The sequence below is a fragment of the Gobio gobio genome (genome assembly GCF_949357685.1).
Source record: "Gobio gobio genome assembly, chromosome: 10".
Taxonomy (NCBI): domain Eukaryota; kingdom Metazoa; phylum Chordata; class Actinopteri; order Cypriniformes; family Gobionidae; genus Gobio; species Gobio gobio.
This window is the reverse complement of record NC_137116.1, coordinates 45,753,063-45,772,051: the sequence shown is the minus strand read 5'-3', so window position 1 is coordinate 45,772,051 and position 18,989 is coordinate 45,753,063. Positions and strand designations below refer to the sequence as shown.

Sequence of the window (18,989 nt, the reverse complement as noted above, 5' to 3'; positions counted from 1 at the left end):
TTTTATTACTATTGTCCTATTTTCCCTATATTTATATTAGCGCCATTTTGCTTTTTTTATTCGATTTCAGTATTTTTATTAGCCCCATACAACCTCTGTCTGTATTTCCTGTAATTGTTTATTAGCATTGCAGCACAAACGGGCGGAAAATCAGTTGTTTTAACATGATCCAGCCAGGTGACATTAAAAAATCTGGCGGACAGTGTGCCAAGAAAATATTGAGCTGTTGTAAAGTGAAGTGTTGCTAGTTAAAGACAGATATTTGGCACTCAGTAGTAATGTTTCTGCACATTTGAACTTATTTTATCTTTTAAATTGTTCCCCGCCAGCGTTTTTTTTTTCTTTTCATTTTCACAAAACTTTCTGCAGGGCCCCTGAATATTTTGTTTGTATATACTATATACATATATATATTTGTGTGTATATATATATATATATATATATATATAATATATTTGTATATATAGAGCCTCTGCATTTAAACAACAACAAAACATTGTATTCTAGCTTCATGCTGTCTTTTTTTTATCAACACTTGAATGTGGGTAAGTTTCTTAAAAAAGCAACACTTTGAACAAAAAGCTAAGAAAATAGCATCACGTGTCTGTCAGATTCAGAAAGATGTTCAAAACAGATGGAGTAAATCGAGTCCATCAACACCCCCAAAGCTTGCACAGTCCTATACATCTTCCTGGGTTCAACATTTCATTTTGTAACATTAGGCAGTTTTGTTTTATATGCTGTTTAATGTTTGATGATTAATTATTTTATATGTACATAAGCAATGATTATATTGCTTGTTTCTGCTTCTTCTTGCCTGTGTTTTGATCCGGAGATTCTGTACTCATTCAGAAGATGCGTAATAGCACCCAGTGAAAACATGGGTAGCCGGAAAATTCCGTCAATGACGGGGAATGTTAAAGAGCTGTTAGTCATATTTGTATGCCCCTTGGTCATACATTTTCTTTAAAGTTGATATGCATTGTCTCATTTTACAAGCTGAGCTCAATCAGACATGTTTGTTACAACAAGTAAAAATGTCAACATATCCTTCATTTTCTTTAAAAAAAAAGTTATAGTGAGACACTTATTGTAAGTAAATGGGCCCAATTTTCAGAGGATTTAAAAGGGCAAATGTGAAGCTTATCATTTTCATAAATACCTTTTATATTATTAATTCTGTGTTAAGGTTTAGGCATAATGTTGTCATTGCGAAAAAGTTGTCCATTAGTCCACACTAATAAGGTTAACAGTTTTTAACATTTTTGAAAAAGAGAGACTAATCCAAATTAGTTTTATGTTAATCAACATTAAGTCACGAGTGCTGCCGATTGAGCTTAACTTATTGGACCCAGAATATTCCTTTAATAAAAAAAGGACATTTTTCTCTTACATTTTGGTCACAAGTCTAGGGTAATAAATGTTTTATTAATTTTTCATGAAATTTGGGTGCTAAAAGTGTTTTATAGTGATTTTATTTCACTACTCGCACATTAGAAATGTGGTAATAAATTTGAATAATGGTGATTTAATGTCTCAGTGTGGACCCTTTATGGCCTAAATGTACACGGGGCCAGTCATAAATGTGTTTAATTTAGAGTACCTTCCTCATTGTCACTATAGAAAGCATGTTGACATGGAGCTGATGCCAGGTGCCATCTGCCAAACACTCCTTAGAATAAATAACAGTAGTCAGGGCGCTATTTAAATCACACCCAGCCTTTCCGCAAACATTCGCCATAAACCCCATCATGTAAACAGAGCACGGGCAGTTTTGAGTTAAGACTGAATATCCCAGTGTTCTTAGAATGGGTTTGTTGAGATACAGATGGGCCATGGGACTTAGTAGAACCGAGAGCCAGGTTAGGATCCCAAGTATCTCTCAAAACCAAACCAACCCAGTTAATAAACAGCCACATAACTGGAGGCTTTATGGTGCCCCTCTAGTCCGAAACCACGTCCCATCTGCGGTCTGAACAGCGCCCAAAACTAAGTGTGGCAGCTTCTCTCTTACAAACTTATGGGCTGTGACAGCGTTCTGTCTCATTTGTCATCTGCTGTCACAGATGTAACCAGAGCAACATCTTCACCAAAAGCCCTTTCCATAAAACCCCTCGCCACAGCGACAGTTATGGGTGTGGGGCTGCAGTAAGAATGTGGTGCGCTGGAAAGACGCCGTTTCGGTTCCACATTTAAAGCGGGGTGTTATAGAGAGATCTGGCAGGACGTGGTGCGCTTTACTGCTGACTCACAGCTGGATTCAACAGTCCAATTAGAGCTCTCCCCATGAAACTATTCATACCCCGCCAGAAGAGCTGTCCACGCTTTCTCAAAGCGCTTGTCTGTTTATATTGTCAAGTCCCTACATTCATATAGAGGTATAGCTCAGAAATCATTTCAACAATTATTGATAATAACAGTAACTTCTGCACTTCCTACCAACATGAACTTCAACCCTGTTCTTTGAGCCAATAATACTTGAATTACACTTTGACTTGTTAACATTTTTCTTCATTACAGCAATGTAACGAAGTTCAATGACTAATGAAACTTTTTCACATTTGAATGATGTTCATATTTTTTTCCCTGGATGTGCCCTGGAAAGTGTTGAAACCCTGTTTCCACTTCAGAGTAAAAGAGGTAGCCCTAATTGTCATATAAAGTTTAAAGTAAGAAATAAAGTCACATTGTGAAATATCGAGTCGCAGTTGCAGTATATAAAATAACGTTTTGAGATATGAAGTTGCAATAGTCAGATATAAAGTCACAATATCTTTTGAGGTAGAAAGGCTTTATATTACACATACACTATCGTTCAGAAGTTTGAGGTCAGTATCATTTTTTGAAAGAAATAAAGCAAGGATGCTGCTCTTTTGAACTTTCTATTCATTAATGGATTCTGAAAAATATGGTTTCCAGAAACATTTTAAGCTGCACATCTGTTTTCAACATTGATAATAATTTGAAATGTTTCAAATCAGCATATTAGAATGATTTTTGAAGGATCATGTGACACTGAAGACTGGAGTAATGGCTGCGGAAAATTACAGGAATAAATTATGTTTTAAAAATGTATTAAAATAGAAAATTGTTATCTTAAATTGTAATAATATTTCACAATATTACTGTTTTTACTGAGTTTTTGATTAAATGCAGCTTTGCTGAGCAAAAGAGACATGAAACAATCTTACAGACCCCAAACTTTTGATCAGTGGTGTACAATTTGCCAGACAACATTATCCAAAGCAACTTACATAGCATTTTTTAAATCAGTTCATGCTCTCTTTGGGAATCAAACTCATGACCTTGGTGTCGCTGTTCCAACAAAAATGTTTCCATATGAAAGTGCCTGCTCCATTTGTGCTTGTGAGTTTTCATCGAGATAACATGCGGTCTGTTATTGTGTTCGGCTCATTGATGTGGATTCCCAAAGATCAGTAGCACAGACATACAACTCTTGTTTTGTTCATTTCGGCGACAAACCGCCAAATACTTTTTTTTCCAAACTATGATTTAATTCTTTCACTCATGATGCATCCTCAAACCCATGGCTCATCAATTCACCCCATCAATTTGATTTAAAATGACAGGTTTGTGAAGCTATAAAGGATTCAGTTTCTTAATAGACTTGAATGTGACCATAAAGAAACGCTCCAAATCTCTGTATAATGTCCAGCCATTGTTTCCACAGTAGTGAAAAATTACGAAAATAGCACGTTCTATGGCTCCTTGAAGACTCGATATTATCCTCTTCAAAGCTTAAATACAACCAGAACAAGTGACACGGATGAGCCAAATTCATAATTCAGCGTAGAAAAGCCAAGACTTAGATTAGGTCATGCACAATTTAATGCAAAGATGGAAAATGGATATTAGCATCGAAAAAACACTTCTTTGCAATTCCGTCAGCGTCTCGCTTGCAAATACCAAGAGGGGAGCGAGAGCCAGACCTGGACTCATATTACTGCTAAGGTAAACAAGTACGTGATGAGAAATTTCAAGTTAAATACTCCATAAATATGAAAACGTTTACTGTGGAATATCACAGGAAACTGAGACCTTGTTATTTGGGTCTATTTCTTCTTTTTTTCTCACTCTCTCTCAATTGAGTTATTCATTTTGTGAGGTATTTGAATAAAATTTGGGTGCAAGTTCTTAATTTATATTGTAATATATATTATATATTATTTATTTCGCAAATTTAGAATAGTTTATCTTTCTGTTGCACTGTTACATTTCCATTTAATAACGATTTGGTCTTTATAAGTATTACATATTATTTATTTTCAGTGCAAATCATTGTGCCTCATATTCCACTGTGATTCAACATGATTTAATGTGCAGTCATGCTGTATGACGTATCGTTATTAATAATGTGTTCTGAAATATGACCTGATAAATCGCTCTTGCACTGCACTTTTGAACAGAAAATAAGAAAATACTGAAGGGGAAACTCAACAATCAGCCTCCCAAAAGACAACAATGCAAGCTCTCTCTATTGTAGATCAATTTCATCACATTTATGGAGGGCGTAAATGTTCTGCTTCTCAATCCAACTGTGCTAGATGTCACTCGACCTTTCTACATTGTCAACCAAAACATTTAACATGCCATCTTGACCTATTGTCCATTTGAATAGTTTTGTTTTGTTCATGAATCTGACAGAGCCTTTGACGCAGAGGTGTTTGACTTGGCAGGCGCAAGGCACTCTGGGATGTGTATTTGTTGTCAGGTCCGAGATATAGAATAGCTTAGAGAGTGGGCATGAGACAGAGCCAGCTGTGTCAACTCTGAACGTTATGCCAACAGGGTGGAGGGCAGAAAGAAAAGGCGAGAGAAAGACCATCGGTCAGGAGAGTTTATAGTATAGTTATGTTCCCCACAATGTCAAATATAACGAGAGATGTTGTGAAATGTGGCCTTTTTTGGTATTTAGCCTAGTGTCTGGACGACGTGTGAACCTTAAGAAGTATGGCATGACCCTGACAGCCAAAATAAAGAGCTCATATGTGAGAATTATGAGTTTGCGTGATGTCGCTTGGAAAGTTCAGCAAGTGTAATTCTCATCCATAAATTGAATGTAAAAGGGGAAACTCGCACACTAGCATATTCAAATCAACGTGTTTCTTATGCCGGCCAGTTAAGGAGGAAGTTTCTGAGTGACTGCAGTCAAAGTATCCATCATGTTACCCCGTGTGTTGTGCCAGCGCCGCTGGGAACCGAACGCTAGCAGGTGTCAGTGAGTAGATGGGGAGTGACGGTTAATGGACGCTGAGATCCTTCTGTGTCAAATGCTGGATTTGCCCCTCCGCAGGCATGAACACTCAGCACATATCATGTTGAGGAGTTTCATTGCATCTCACTGTACCCTGGTTCATGTTGCACGAAACGGGGAGATAACTGATGGCTCGGTGGTATTGTAAAGGCATCGGGGCGAGTGTAATACTCTCTAATTAGCTATTAGAGATACTTAGAACGGAGAGAGTGAGAGGCCGGTTACTGGAGTGACAGATTGTGCTTGGTGTCCATCAGCGCTTTGAGAGCTTCCACAGTTCGGCCAGAGAAACCGAGAATGCTGTTTGGTTTCATTGGTGTTCAGTTTAACAAAGAAAACGTGGATTAAATTAATTTGACACTAATTTAATGGTGCCTGGTCTTCTCTGGCCTGTGCCTTGAATATGTATAGGGTAAGATGATGGAAGATGGCCCACTTAAGAACACTGTGCATTTACTACTGATGTCTTTAGTATGTGAAGGATGCATTATCCAATATATTATTGAGCAAAATAAATGGAAACTTTTGCTAACTTATTTGATGGCACAAAATTAAATATCAGTAATGGGGTAAATTACCCTCTTCCTGTGACGAAAACTATTTTTGCTGAATATGTATCATAAATGTGTGTCTGCATCTGTATGCATATAAATTACATTAGACTAAATCAAATATTCTGTGTAAAATATTCTGACAATTTAGTTACATTTATATCAAATAACAGAATCCAGCAGATATGTCATTGTTCAAAAGTTTGGAGTCAGTAAGATTTTTTAAATGTTTTTTAAATAAGATTCTTTTTTATTCAAAATTGTATTCAAATTTCAAATCGATATATGCATAGATTTGATTGTAGTTCACTGTTTTGTGTCACTTTTCTTATTTGACTGTGGTAGATAGTTTAATAGGTCTTAAAGAAAAAATCTCACTGAATTAAATGTAAACCTTTAAAAAAAAAAGTATTGTTTTTTCTTCCCCATTTTGGTCAACCCAATATTATAAAACAAATGCCGTTAAGGTGACTGCAATTATTACACACATGAGTGGCAGTTCTCTGTAATAAAGCAAGGCAGCCCTGAGACAAATAGAAAAACTAATAAGAACATAAATAAAATGTCTTGATACAAATTTTTTTTTATATATAAAACGAAATATGAAAATAAATAAACAATAGCACAAATACAATAGAAAAAATGTACAGATTAAATTTTTAAGTTGTTCAGGTACAGTAGCCTAGGTTTATGTCTTAAGAAATGCTACAGAAATTGAATAATTAAATGTAAAAATAAAACACAGTATAGTAATATAACTTGATCGAGTCTTCATTGTTAAATAGTAAATTGATTCATATAATGATGATGATATAAAATTAATTCAGTGAAAAGCAGTGAGTGATTTTCTGTGTTTTTCTTTCTGATTAAATTAACAAAACAGACAGCAACAGTTTATTAGGCTGCTGTCCGTTTAAGAACAAATGCACGGATCTAATATAAGGCCCTATTTTAACTATCTGAGCGCATGGTCTGAAACGCATGGTGCAGGTGCACTTACGCCGTGTCCGAATCCACTTTTGCTAGATTAACGACAGAAAAAACGGTCACCAGGTGCATGGTCCAGAAAGGTTGTAACTAGTCTCTTAATGAGGCATGTTAAACATGGATGTGTTTTGGGCGTAACATGCAATAAACCAATCAGAGTCTCATCTCCCATTCCCTTTAAAAGCCAGTTACACTCATGCCATGGCGGATTCGCTATTTACATGGCGGAATTTGCGAGCCGAATGACTGAACGCTTCTCCAGAGAGGAATCCTTTTATATTTAATATTAAAAAATGATTGTGTGCTGCTGCGCGTCCCTGTGTGTAACAAGTGTAGATATGTTGTGCACCCGCCTATAGGCGCTAGGGATGAAACGATTACCGGTTTCACGATAAACCACGATAAAATTTAGTGACGGTTAGTAATATCGTATAAAATTTTATTATCATTAAAACCGCGTGTGATTATCACGGTTGTGAAAACTCGCGGTAAATCTTGTCCAGTCAGCGTCAGTCTGGCGCACCGCTGTTTTCTGAATGAGGAGAAATGGCAGAAAGCAGTGACAGCACTCGGGGGATTGTTCTGCCTTCTAAAAGGACCAAATCTGAGGCGTGGTCATATTTTGGCTTTTACAAAAGTCCTGAGGGAAACTTAATCTAAGATGGTCACCCTGTCTGCAGAACATGCCAGAAGAAAGTCACTGTAATAGGGAAAACACTTCAAAACTACGAACGCAAGGCAAGTGGACTTTGACCTCAATACCAAACCTACGTCTGGGAAATAATAACGTGAAGCGAACGAACAAATTCAGACAAGACTAGGGTGACATTTAAGGGATAATAATCAGGGTTTGACATTAACAACCGCCATTTGCGAGTGTAACGTTATTTCGGCTGCACACTAGTCACTCTGGCTGTTGAACTTGTAATAGTCTTCTCAAAAGCCATCTGTTATAATCGCGTTGCGCATTATAAGCACTTACACGTGCTTCTATTGAGTTTATGAATGCAATATCTCATAATCAGAGGCGTTCAGATTAGCGGAGTTTTGTTCAGAGCGCGCGCCGCTCTCACGCTGAAATCTGCACTCAAAGCAGAGATAAACGTGTGCTGTACGCAGGAGATTCATTCATCATACAGTGGATGACTGTTTTTGTTCTATTTCAGCAGCGAAAATGGTTTAAAAAAACACAGCAGAACCACAGCGCATCTGATATGACTGGCATAACGTAGGCGAATTTAGGGACCGTCTGTAAAGTTACATACAACATTGGTAACGTTATACACGTTTCAAACTTCAATAGCATGAGAATGACAGTCATAAAAAGACTGTAAAGTGTTCATCTAGGTGTCAGGTATGATGCACACATTTTCATATTTAATAAAATAAACTGTCAAATCATATGGAAATATGGATATGCATTATTTCACTAGGATACTGTTTGGGCTCTAACACAAAATAAGCTAGATTTAAATGTGTCTGATAGAACACTGATGAGAATATTGCTTGGGAATATATTTACAGTGATAATATTAGAGATTATATTTACGACAAATTATTATTATTTATGTGTTATGCGTTGCTAATGATGACGGCCATTAAGGAAGGAAATCCCACCGAATCTAGCTTAAAAAAGTGTTTAGAGCTGCTTTAGTTATTTGTTGTTTGTTGAATTTCAAATATAAAACTTGTTGAAATGTTTTAAGTGTGTGCATCTGTTCTTTTTGAACACTTTCATTTCGTTTGAACAAAACCGTGATAATATTGATAACCGTGATAATTTGGGTCACTATAATCGTGATGTTAAATTTCCATACCGTTTCATCCCTAATAGGCGCACATTACTTATGCGCCCTTTAAAGGTCCCATGGCATGAAATTTTCATTTTATGAGGTTTTTCAACATTAATATGAGTTCCCCTAGCCTGAATATTGTCCCCAAGTGGATATAAATGTTGATCGGTGTAAACCCGAGTTCTGGCTGTCTCTCTCTGCCTTTGAGAAAATGACAGGCCAGACGAGCCAATCCTGAAGTCTCCTGGTTTGACGTCCAAGCAGGAACGGTTTCCTCCCTTTCCTCCGCCCAGAGAATCTGGCACGCCCATGCAAACGCTCGAGAGATCATGGGTTGTGAACGAGTGAATGCTGGCAGTTTCTCAGTGTTTGGATGTACAAATGAAAACAGAAGTCTTTTTTCAGTTCCTTCTGATCTGTGATCAGTAATTTCTGATGTGTAGCTAATTATTTATTATTCGTGCACACAATGCGGCTTCTCTCTCCAGACAGAACGGTGTTTTCTTGTTTTCTATCTTGTGAGTCAGTGTTTTTGTACGTCCTCGTCGCGTCTATCGGTTCTAAAATGTGCATACAGTCATGAGTTTCTGCTCAACATCGGCCTCACACACGCCGAAGCTCGGGCTGCACTGGCCGTTGGCCTTCAACATCCCCGACCCCCAGTACTGCATCTGGCCCACAGCGGAGGCACCAAACGCGGTGTGAGATTAAGCAGAAGGGGGGTAAGCGTGAGCATATCCGGGCTAGCCAGACTAGCCCCACAATAAACTGGATTACATTCGATTACTGCTGTTGTGTCTTTGTTTGCGCTGTGTACTCAACGCGCGTCACTGACGCTTTTATTTTATTTAAAAAATAATGCTATTATCAACACTTACTTTTAACTCGTTCATCTCGACAGCTGTAATGGTACTTTGCATGTGTTACAAAGTTGGTAATAATGATGAAGACAGACTCGGTGTGACTGGGACTCGTGTTTATTCAGAACTCTCAGATACAAACACAATAAACTCACGCTGACTGACAGCACAGCTCTCATAACTCAGTAGTTACTATAAATAACTTTGTTAGCGATCGCTGAGCTCAGTCTCTGGTACGTTAGTGATGTCCGGTTCGCGAACGATCTTTCTTTTGAACCCGTTCTTTTTAGTGAACCGAATCAGTTCACCAAATCGGACTGAATCGTTCTGAGCGGTTCGCGTCTCCAGTCAGCGCTGATCCATAATTTACTAAAGTTACTAACTTTCTGACATGAGTGACAGTCCCTCCGACTAGAAATAGACTAATAACCTGAAGTATATGCTGTAACTAAAACAGTTCAGACATGCTGAGAACTGATGTGAAGTGAACTCAGGTCCATCCGTCTCTCTGGCAGCAGCTCGTGCCTGCTCGTGCCTCGTAGACCAAGTTAAACCACGCCCCCTCCGCTCATTTAAAATGCAAAGATGTCAGCCAATCACAACAGTGGGCGTTTTTACTGAAGTCTCACAGCAGACACGCCTCTTGAAGCAGGGCATTCAGCCACAGGGCAAACAGCAGTATTGAAAAAATGCCTTTTATTTCTAAATTATGACATTTTATGATGTAAAAGTCATACTAACAATATAAGTACACCTCAGGAAACATGATAAAATAATAGAAAAATGCCATGCCATGGGACCTTTAAATAACATAAAAAATACTGCACCATTGACTTTAGACCAGGTTATTGTTGGTCAATGGTGCAGTCGTTTTCAGTTGCCTCAAAATAGCAATGCGCCTGAACACAACTTGTTTTCAGACCAGCACACCCATGGGGAAACAGATGGGCACGAGTGCATTTGCTATTTAAACAATGTATCGCTGGACGTGAAAATTATAACTGCGTCAGGCTGAATCTAGTGAAAAACACTTGCGCCACGCCTGCCATCGCATTGCGCCAGGTGTATGATAGGGCCTATAATGTTACACATCTATTTTGTTCCCAATTGTTTATGTTCACGTATAGGACATAACAGACTGTGTTTATGTGAATGATGTGCAATTTGACATAATTGTGTGTATTTGACCATTCAAGTGCAATAAGCTGTGAAAGAGAACTGAATTTGGGATTGCATGCATCTGAGAGATGGCATATGTATACAGTCGAAAACAGGGCTTCCTCCCATTGACAGACAGACACATGACACGTATGTGCGATCCCCCCAAACCAGTTCAGCACAAACTCTGCCAATTCCGCTGGCAATTCCAAAGATTTCATTGGTCATGACAAACACAGTGCTGATTTCCTACACAATGCTACAACAAATACTAACCTCTAACCACACCGGCATTTGCGGAGTAAAATGACAGTTAAGGAGGTAAGCAGTCAAGAAGATTATGCGATATGAGATTGACGTGCTTTGGAAGCCTGGGCTTCAGCCGTCCGTAACTCCCCAGACCTTGCTGGACAGCTGGAGCCCTGAGTTTCGAGTCTCTTCTGTGTTTAATTTACTAACTTTTATTTAGAAATGTAAGTCAACGATATTTGATGGAGGTGAAAATCTTTGCACGTGGAGACTCGGCCCACTTTTGGAGTTCATGCACTCTAAAAAAAAAGGTTCTATATGGCACCAAAAATGGTTCTTGGCTCGTAATCATAGGGGAACCTTTTTTAGTGCTATATAGCACCAATTTTGGTGTTTCAGTGGTTCTTCAGCGGTTCTTCAGAGGTTCTTCACCGGAACCACTGAAGCAATTGGTGCTATATAGCACTAAAAAAAGTTCCCCTATGATTACGAGCCAAGAACCATTTTTGGTGCCATATAGAACCTTTTTTTTTTTTAGCTCTGCAGCTATATCTACTTGAATGACTAAATTTTGCCTGTATGTTATGATGTTTGAAATCATCTGATTCATGGAATTATTGAAAAGTAAAATTAATTTGAGATAAGATGTAGTGACCTCTATTGTGACAAGGAAAAGTTAAGGTAGGAGAGATGTCTTACCCTGTTTTTGGGATTCAGGTTCTCTCTACACTCAAAAAACAAATGTTGCTATATGGCACTAAAAGTGGTTCTTGGCTCGTAATCATAGGGGAACCACTTTTGGTGCTTTAGAGCACCATATCTTAAAGGTCCCATGGCATGAAATTTTCATTTTATGAGGTTTTTCAACATTAATATGAGTTCCCCTAGCCTGAATATTGTCCCCAAGTGGCTAGAAATTTTGATCGGTGTAAACCGAGTTGTGGCTGTCTCTCTCTGCCTTTGAGAAAATGACAGCCCAGACGAGCTGATCTGGAATTTTCCTTTTATGACATCATAACAGGAATGGTTACCTCCCTTTCCTCCGCCCAGAGATTTTGGTACGCCCATGCAAGAGCCATATTTGTCCTCGAGAGATCATGGCTTGTGAACGAGTGAATGCTGGCAGTTTCTCAGTGTTTGGATGTACAAATGAAAACAGAAGTCTTTTTTCAGTTAAAAAAATAAACTGGATTACATTCGATTACTGCGCTGTTGTCTTTGTTTGCGCTGTGTACTCAATGCGCACTGACGCTTTTCATATGATAGGAAAATGTCTAAAAATAATGCTATAATCAACACTTACTCGTTACTCGTTCATCTCCTGTAATGGTACATTACATGTGTTACAAAGTTGGTAGAATAATGATGAAGATGGGCTCGGCGTGACTGAGACTCGTGTTAATTCAGAACTCTAAACAAACAAAATAAACTCGCGCTGACAGCACTTTCACAACTCAGTACAATATCAATTTATTAGCAATCGCTCCGTCTCTGGTCCGTGATGTCCGGTTCGCGAACGAATCGTTCTTTTGAACCGGTTCTTTTTAGTGAACCGGTCGAACCATTTCACCAAATCGGACTGAATCATTCTAACCGGTTCGCGTCTCGAGTCAGCGCTGATCCATAATTTACTAAAGTTACTAACTTTCTGACATGAGTGACAGCCCCTCCGACTAGAAATAAACTAATAACCTGAAGTATATGCTAGTAACTACAACAGTTCACTGAACTGAGACGTGCTGAGAGAACTGATTAGAAGTGAACTCAGGTCCATCCGTCTCTCTGGCAGGCTCGTGCCTCGTAGACCTCGTTAAACCACGTCCTTTCCGCTACAAGATCTGATACTCATTTCAAATGCAAAGATGTCAGCCAATCACAGTGGGCGTTATTACTGAAGTCTCACAGCAGACACGCCTCTTGAAACAGGGCATTCAGCAAGAGGTCAAACATCAGTATAGAAAAAATGCCTTTTATTTCTAAATTATGACATTTTATGATGTAAAAATCATACTAACAATATAAGTACAATTAATAAACATTATAAAATAATAGAAAAATGCCATGCCATGGGACCTTTAACATGTTCTGTATATGGTGGCGATGCTATATAGCACCTCAGCCAAAGAATCGCTGAAGAACCACTGAAGCACCGAGATTTGGTGCTATACAGCACTTAAAGTGGTTCCCCATGATTAGGAGCCAAATAACCACTTTTAGTGCCATATAGCAAAATTTTTTTCACATTGTTTCAATAGAATCTGGCATTTTCAAAGAAAAAAATCCATTCCATACAATGCTAACCACGATTTTAAAATCAGAATGGATTATATTGGTATGTAGCCTAAAACATGGCCATGCATTTCAGAAGAGTGCTTACAGGTATGTATCAGAGAGCACGCCACCTAGTCATAAATTCAAATCAATGCAGCAGGTGAGGGACGCCAGAGAAAGTTCATGCTGAAGTTACAGGTTAAAGGCTTTTAGGAAGGAGGAGAACATGTAGAAGCAACAGTTGACCTGGAAGAGGACCTTCACTCGTTTCTTCCTCTGTAATCTGAATCTATTCCTAGGTCAAAAGAAGATCACAGCTAGTTTTGGTAGACACTATGTCTTCTGGCTGGTAACACTTTGACGGTGCGCCCCAGAACGACTCTGGGTTAAGTGCACCCATAAAGACCCATATGTTTCCTGCATGTTCTCGTTCAGGATTCCCACATGTAGCATAAGTTGCTAATGTCTGACTTCCATAGCGGCGAGGTCAGAATCCATAATACACCTTCAATTCAATTTCCTTCAAAAACGTTGCTCAGGGTGTGGTGGGGGGTGCGTAATGACTATGCGAGAGGCCCAATTTAGTCATCATAGGTTGCTTCCTGTGAAGGTCCCATCTACAATCTACATGGGTTTCAATCTGGATTAACCAGTGTTGCATGAGAACAAAAAAGGCTGTTCGGAGCAATTTTGCTAGTCATTTACATGACTACTTCCTCTACCGGTTTATCAGCCAAGCCTTCGATCCCATCTGGACAACATTTGTCAGCTGAGGGTTTGTGTATGCATCACATTAGGTATGAATCAAATGTTTTGAAAATTTGAAAGTAATGGACGAAAGAGCAACAAAGAAAAATCTAAGATTCCTGAGAATAATCGAATGTGAATTCACTTCAGTGCCGTTCCAAAAGAGTGAGAGAGAGAGAGAGAAATTAACCAGATCTTTGATTCATATTAGGCCTCCTATTAGCAACAGATGAAGTTGGCTGCTAAAACGAGTGGCGTTTGGATGTGGAAATGATATGTGTAAACTATGTAATGTGAATGTTTTAGCTAAGCTGTGTTTAATTTTGTATCCTGATGAAGTGCATGAGAAACCTGTCTCCCCTTAGCTGTCTCATTGAATCATATGGATATAATTTCATCCATTTACGTTTTTCTGCTCTTTGCTGTGGTTGCCAGGGGGCATTTGGAAACAGGCAGATTAAAGGCACATGTTCACTTTCGCCTGTAGTTTTTAGCCACTCTGTCTGAGCTCCGCTGTTCTCCCTGCCGAAAGACGTGTCGGCGGTTTCTCTTTTACAGGTCACAGTTACTCCAGGCGCTCAGCGGTAAACCTCGTAACACCTCTCGTTCTCCAACAGGAACCCGAATCGATTTCGTACAAGTGCTGATCACAGAACATCACCAAAACCCGCAGACAGACCCTGTATTGCATATCTGAGGCTCTGGGGCAATTTGGATGTCACAGTGAATTACAGAAAACGTGTCTGGCTGTAAGAAAAGAAGTCATGGTGCTCATTAAAATTTGCCTTTTAGCCCACTAATTAGGAGTAATAATGTACTTAATGCTTGTTAGTTTCTAAAGGTTTTAATGTCTGAATAAACGCATGCCCGAGGGAAGGTGAGATTGGTAGTTACAGTATAATGGGGAAATATGTTTTATGTTTCAGAACACCTCCGAATGTTAACAGGAACAGCAGTGGACCTTTGACTCCATGGGAAAGAATGTGTCCTGAATGCAATTCCCATAAGCACATTATCTCTTCCTCTCGATCCAGGTCACTCCATCAGAGCTCTGTGTGACGTCACGGCACGGCCTTATTTTTACACAGAAAATATGCCATAATGGCTGGCTTGTGTTCTGCAGATATTTAAGGGTATTAATGAACTGTTTTTTATTCCGAGTGCTTGTGTACACTACGGGCTTTTAGTTGCCCGATGCCTCGTTGGACGTTTTCTGCCGCAATCACGCTTCATTTCCCATATAGTCATCAGGTTGGGGTTGAGCGGCCTCCGCCAGCCTCTGTGGCCCGCAATCATCCATGATTGGCTCTGTGCCCCTGACACAAATGTCAGCCCAAACTGTCACTCTGTGTGTATACAGCAGATCCTGAGGCCCACTTCGGAAAGATGGCGTCAAATGACTTACCACAATCCACTTTCGACGGTTATCACTCTGTTTACCCACACACAGGCCTTCAGAGGGGAAAGCCAAACACGTTTATGCCAATTAATGTGATTAGCGTGCTAAACTGTTTTTGCAAATAAAATCAAAGGGTAGTTTAGACTTAGGAGCTGTCATGGTTGGTTTATGGCGGTTTAAAAAGGCAACGTGTATTTAGTGCCTTTGGAGTCTCACTTTTCTCTCCGATTTTTTTGATAAACTTGTGTTTGTATCTCAGAAACTTCACATTCCTTGGTTTGCATGTGAGGATGTTTTGATAGATGTTGACATTTGGAAAATAATGTTCTGTACTTGGCAAATACAGGTACATTTTTGTGCTATTATATAAAAGAGAATGTTCTTAAAAGTAGAAAAATAAAATGCCAGAGACATAAAAAAAAAAAAGGTGCAGAGACAATGAGATACATTAAGAGAGAAAAAGAAATTCCTCCCAGTCAAATGGATTAAACTCTGGCAGATTGCTGTGTTTGCATGGCATCCCAGAATGCTTTGCTGTGTTTGTAAGGTATCCCAGCATGCTCCGAACCTCGCTCCATTGGCAGCCGATCCTCATGTTAATGGCGGGCTTTACACGATTAGCAGGCTTCTCTCTGCGGACCCATAAATTCAATTTAGCCTGAAATTTGTATTACGTTAAAGAAAGCAGTGAAAGAATGATTATTTCCCCTATACATAAATACACACATTTTGGGACACACATAATCGCAGTGTTTGTTTTGAAAACTCCAGTTTTCAAGACATTTTAGGAATCAGCACAGGGCATATGTCTCTGGTGTATGGCTTGCCTGGTTTTCGGAGACTTTAAAGTTCTGTGTTATGGGTATATTCAGGGATGTTTTCATGCTGTTGAATAATGCAGGCACAAATTGATATTGTGCGGTCTGAATGTTCAAAAGCCCCAAGCAATTGTGTCTCAACCACTGCGCCCTTTCCATTGTGCGAGTTGAGAATATGAATGTGTAAACGTTTGAGGCCAGTTAGAGTTCGAATTGATATTCCTCAGATATTCTGGTTAGAGTTTGTTCTAAACCCTAAACTTTAAATATTTAACCTCTGCAATTAATTCAGCTTGAACTAAAAGAAATGAAGTAATGGCTGCTGAAAATCCAGTTTTGCCATCACAGGAATAAATTAGCCTACATTATGAAATATATTAAAACACATTTCACAATATTACTTTTTTTTACTGTATTTTTTAATCAAATAAGATGAGCATGTTTAATATTCAAAAACATTTAAAAATACCAACATTTTGAATAGTAGTGTACGTACAACACATCTTAAATCTTATAATATGTAAAACAAGTCTCAGGTGTCCGATCAAATGTCCGGTTTCAGATCAAAATTCCAAACAGATCATTTAATATACCATTTTGAAAATGTCAATTTTTGGGTTTGAGAAGAATGAGCTGTTTTCTCTGTGTCTCCTTTAAATGCAAACGAGCTGCTGCTCCCCTTCCCAAGGGCGGAGCCTTCACAGCTCGTGAACATGCAAATGAAAACTGAAACATGAAATCTGTTTGCTTTGATGATCATCCCTATCGCAGACACGCTCACGGGACATTGCAGTTCTTCATCATCATAAAATATTATAATCTGCATGTGTTTTAAAGCCTTATCACTCTCAACTTGAGCACACACACCCGACGCATACGCACAGAGAGCTGGATGTCGGTGCGTCCGTGAGTAGGCTATAAAGCTCATAGATATAAATAATAAAGGCTAGATGGCGGCCATCTTGTCACAGTCAGCTTGCTCACTCGTAACATTGTGTTTTAATGGTCCATGTACTTTTTAAATAACCATAATTTGCTCAATTTTCAAACGGTTTGGTTTGTTATAAACGTCAGAGATGTAGTTATGACACTGCATACTTATGAATAATTATTCATAATTTGTTCAAGCATCCAGAATTATAGCCACGTTAATAACGTTTGTAAGAAACCAAACCATTTGTAAATCCCTCAAGATTTCAGCGAGATACGAGTATTTGTGTTCGCGCAGATCACTCATCTTACATCAGGTACCACAGAGCCCGCCAGAAAGCTTGCCTGTGACAAGATGGCCGCCGGTGATGACGTTAGAGACGCCATAAGACATCTAGCCTTTATTATGTATATCTTTGATTAAACTAGTCTAAATTTGTTCTCTTGTATGTGTTGTTGCGATTTAAACTGTCAAATGCACACAAGGTTATGTCAGAAACACACAAAGTTTACATGAAAACAGTTGATTATGTCTGTGCACATGCAGTACAGAAATCCTGTGTGTGTTAGATTTGTGTACTAAAGTGAAAGCAGTGTAATATACAGTACCTACTTCCATATCTGCTGTTGATATGTATCAAACAGCAAAAGATAAACAGAAAATCACTCACTGCTCTTGACTGAATAACTTTAGTAGCTTTATTAAGAACACATTTCTTACTTGAATGTTGCTGTTAAACGCTCTGGGGAGGAGATAAAAATGGCGGACTGTGTGCAGTTCTCTGAGGGTGGGGTCTTTGCTAATACAGCAGTGTCCATCAACACTCATGGGCGGGGCCTGTGAAATGTGACGTCACTTTACCAGGATTCTGCAAACGTCTTGTTCTGAGACAATGCTTATGATTTATGGGGATGGGTGGATTTTTACCATTATAGGGTGGTTATGTACACACACTGCCAACACACATTTATGTTCAAACAACTTATAAAAGTGAATTTTTGCATAATAGGTGCCCTTTAAATGATGTATTGTGTTTGATAGCATACTTTGTAGCTAATTTCTTAGCTACACTCAAACATAAATAGGGCACAATGTACTGTATTAATTTGACATAATTTTCCATATACATTTTTTACAGGTGTTTTACCTATATTTAGATTTTTGTACTTCATTGCATTGTGTTTTAGGGTTAACGGAAATGTCCGTAAAATTACTGGATAATGTCCTGGTAATTTTCTGCCAGTACATTATCCGTTTTTTAATGGAATTTGTAGCATTTATGTCTGCCCTAAATACACACAATTAAATTATATTTCCATTTTTTGCGATGTCTCTGACGCAGCTGTTTGAAGTTTACCTTGATGCACTAGTTTTTTCGAATAAAAATGCAAAATCAGGGTTTTTTTTCTTTCTTTCTGTGCATGTAAATGTGTGTGAAAGTGAACCTGTAATGTACCTGACGTTTTTGCTTGTTTCCACATTCTTTTAATGTGCCATATAAGAATTCTGCACACACAGATACACACACTGTATAATCCAGGTCACTCAATATATCCCGACCGTGGCAGTCTAAGGTTTCGCCCCGTATTAAATGGCCTGGCCTCAATAGCAAGCCTTTTGCGAGTGATTGAAGGAGGCCAGAGCCCGAATGATGTTCTGAGGGCCCATTAGAAGAATGGAAGGCTCTTTCCTTCAGTGAAACTGGAGCTGCGATAGAAGCGGGGGCCTCAGATAGAGGTCAGTGGACAATAGAGAGCAAAGCTGCCATGTCAGGTTTCACTCTCTCTGACACCTCCATAAGCTGACACTCCGTCCCATCCGAGGCTCCTTATTGGTGGGCTGTTGTTGTTTTGGGGTGGAGCTAAGAGATAGGGTTGTATAGGATGTATGAGGCCCTTAAATTACAATACAACATCAATACTATCAGCGTGTCCAATACCTCATTACACA

General features: G+C 38.9%; 1 protein-coding gene across 1 annotated transcript in view; it reads left to right on the top strand.

Annotated features, from left to right (window-relative positions):
* The window catches only part of glis1b (GLIS family zinc finger 1b), a 109,272-nt gene that overhangs the window by 61,912 nt on the left and 28,371 nt on the right, over positions 1-18,989 (top strand). The gene's annotated exons all lie outside the window — the stretch shown is intronic.